Here is a 3,683-nt window from a genome sequence, read left to right as displayed (position 1 = left end):
ACTCTTTTACATGAAAATAATAACTAAAAATTTTATTATTTAATTTTTTATCTACGAATATTTTTGTCCTTTACAATTTTTTTGTAAAAATAGTTTGATTCTATAAATCATTTGTACCATAATCTATAATGTCAGGATAAAATCAATATAATTTTAAAAAATTTATATTTTCGTAATATAATTACAAATAAAAATACTAGTAGAAATCTAATTGGAAATTAATTTTTTATAGTTAAATTTTAGGGAATTTTTTTTATTTATAATTTGTTTTAATGTTTTTTTCTTTCCTCAAATAGCACTCGTTTTAACAACATCACAACTTTACCTATTGTGGTTAGTTGCCATCTTTTACTACTGCTGAGTGCTGACCACAACACTAAACATAATTTTAAGAAAAAGTATAGTAAAATAATAATAATTGTGAACAATGTGATAATAGATTAAAAAAATAAAATTAAAATAAAAAATTAGATCATTAATTAATTATTTAATTTTAAATTTTAAAATTTGATTTTGTTAGTTATGGTACGATTGATATCTATTATCTCTGTCATTATCTCTATATTCAATGTTACACAGTTTAAAATAATCATTGCTATCCTAGAACAGTAACCCAAAGACAATATGGGATTGCGTCCTCTTCGTCGAAAATGTCCTTCCATATATCGAACAAGAGTTTGACAAAGTGCTACAACCTCTTCCGCGGTATCGATCCATCGCAGAGGGGCTCCATCCTCCGTGACCATTACGCCTCCATACGCGTCCGTCGTAACCAACTCCAGCAGTAGATCCGGTGCGGTGCTCATCGAGGTGCTGCCTAAGCTGGAGATTGTTTCGAGCTTCAACATCGGCGTGGATAGGATCGATCCCTAGAAGTGCAAGGAGAAAGGGGTTAGGGTTATGAACATCATCGATTCCGTCCTTCCTCCCATAGATTCGACTCTTCCTCCTCTTCTATCTCTAGCCGCTGCGTGTTTAGGTTCGAAGCCTACAGAGCAGATTCGCAACCTTGCTTAGCCAAAGTTGTCGTTGCGTTGCTGTTTCGTCGTCGGAACTCTTCCCCTGCCTCTATGCGTCGCCGTCGACTCTCTCCACCCAGAAAATGTGTTGGATATTCAATTCACTAGGTATGTAGATGGTTATTTTAATTCTTATTCGATGGTTATTTTGTTCGAATCAGTTTAAGTATATACAATTAACAAATGATGGATGGTAATTTCACTAGATAGTCGGATGATTATTTTAATAACTATGTAGATGGTTGTTTGAAGAAGATCCTACGACGGTGATGGGGGCTACATACAGGGGTGGACGATGATGGTCGTGAAGGAGCTTTTAACGCTGGAGAGGTGGGATGATTGATGAGGGCGGGGTGGATGACGATTGGGAGAGGAGAAGAAGAGGGTGTTTGGGTGAATTTCTTTGGTAAATTAATGTTGGGATGGTTAATTTTTTGAAATAATTGTTCGGATTTTTTAACTTAAGTAATTTGGAGAATTTTCTTACTTTTTTTTCTCTTGTATTGAATCAAATTCAAAACCCATTATTGTTTAGATTTCTCATCGTCTCCATAATGAAATTGTGATTCTAAACCTTACATTATAAATATTATAAAATTTTAAACTTCCAAAAAACAAGTCTTAAAAAAAATAATTTTTAATCTCTATCTTTTTTGTTAATAATTTTTATAATAAAAGAATTAACTTATGTTGGCCGATTTAGAAATTCATTCCCAGTACATTTTCATAAAAAAATAAACATCAATTATCAATTAAACTTTAAAGACATAAATGGGATAAACTGGAAAATAACCAAAAAAAGGGTTAATAATAAGTTAATATATACTTTGAAAGTGTAATTCGTAGATTTTAATTTATAATTTTAATTTTAAATATGAAAAATTATGATACTTAATTATTAATTGATTTTTATTACTTCACTAGTTGCTTTTATATATTAAATTATTAATAGATTACAAGACCATTTTAGCGGAAGTTGACCATAAACTATAGTTTAAAAGCTTCAAATGGATATCCAAACTTGTAATTTTGAGTCCTATTAAGAAGTCAATAAAATATTTGTACAATATGTATAATAGATTATCTGATTTTTAGATTTACTAAAGATCGAACCCTTAACCTTTTACCATATTATAATACCATTCATCTCAAAAGCTTACACTAATAAAAAAATATAACACTAATAATTATATTTTTAATACTGAATCCAACATTTTTAAACCTCTATTATACATATTATACAAATATTTCGTTCCTTATACTTTCTCTCTTTAACCTTTCAAATGAAGATATTGATGACAGGGACTTCATTGTTGAGCTTATCCAATAACCAAATGCTTTTGCGTGAAATATCAAATTAAATATTCTACAAGTTATTTCACAATCACTAATTTTCAAAACCTTCCAAGGCATCGTCCCCTCATAAAATTATTGGACTGGTTCATACGTTTCACTTTCAGTAGTAATCATAGGTCACAATCTCACATATTAGAATCTCCTCTTGTTAGAGGAATTATGAAGTTGTTTGTGTCACGTTTCTCATGCTAGACAACGTCTAAAATATATATGCTCTATTGCTCTCCAAATATTTTGATAATGAGAATTTAAAAATACCTTATAATAATTTTTTTTTTATTTTGGCCCAAGCGTAATTATTTGAAGAGTTGGTGTGTTTAAAAGTGTGTTCAAATAATATATCGAAATTTAATTAATTAAAATAACAAAAAAAATAATTATTTTTTAAAAAATTATTTATATACTAAAATTAATTATTAAAATTAATTATTATATATTTATATATAAATATATATTATTTAATTTATTTTTAATATTTATTTTATATTAATAACTAATTTTAATATATACTTAACACACCGTGAGCACGGAGCAACAAATAAAGAAGTTCTTAACGTCTACTTTCGAAAGTGGTTAAGCCTTAAGGCTTACTCACATCCCAATCAAGTAACAAAAAAAAAAGACGAATTATATCAAGGAGGACAAAAAAATTGACTTAATAAGTTGTTTCCTAACACCGCATATATAATATCCGCCAGATAAAATATCAAAGCTACAGAAAAATTTCAAAGTTCAAACAAAAAATTGAGTAAATATATTATATGTTTTAATATCTTGCTACATTAATACAAAGAACTATTCATCCAATTAATTATTTATATAATATATATTAAAATATAAATATATATTAAAAATATATAAAATATTATATATGTATATATAAATATATAATAATTATTTTTTTGTATATTTATAATATTTTTGATTTAGTTAATTTAAGTGAGAATATTTAAATTTTTATTTAAAATATATACGAAATATATAAAGTTAGAAAATTTAAAATATATTAATCATATGTGTTAATTATAAATAAATTCAGTGAGAAGTCAATAAAATATTTAGGTATTACCTGAACTAATTAGTCATATATAATAGTAATTAGTTAGAAAGTGCTCATGTAGACAAATGTTATTAGTAAGTGATTAGCAAATTAATTTGTTAGAATACCAATTAGATAATTAATTGTGTAACTTAGTTTAGAAGCTATTATATATAGCTGAAAATGTAATATTGGAAGCAATTTTTGCAATTAAGATGTGAAAGTGTAAGAATGATGAAGTTGTGACAGTTGTACATACTCTCATTTGC

General features: G+C 27.0%; 1 long non-coding RNA gene across 1 annotated transcript; it reads left to right on the top strand.

The window, feature by feature from the left end:
• Nucleotides 1-509: 509 nt before the first annotated feature.
• LOC112802275 (uncharacterized) lies at nt 510-1,555 on the top strand. Its single transcript, XR_003202294.3, has 2 exons — nt 510-1,127; nt 1,258-1,555. It is a non-coding gene; the product is annotated as an uncharacterized lncRNA (long non-coding RNA).
• The last annotated feature ends 2,128 nt before the right edge of the window (nt 1,556-3,683 follow it).

The sequence above is a fragment of the Arachis hypogaea genome, chromosome 5 (assembly GCF_003086295.3).
Source record: "Arachis hypogaea cultivar Tifrunner chromosome 5, arahy.Tifrunner.gnm2.J5K5, whole genome shotgun sequence".
In the NCBI taxonomy this organism is placed as follows: domain Eukaryota; kingdom Viridiplantae; phylum Streptophyta; class Magnoliopsida; order Fabales; family Fabaceae; genus Arachis; species Arachis hypogaea.
Note: the sequence above shows the minus strand (reverse complement) of the source record. Positions and strands in the feature narration are given on the sequence as shown.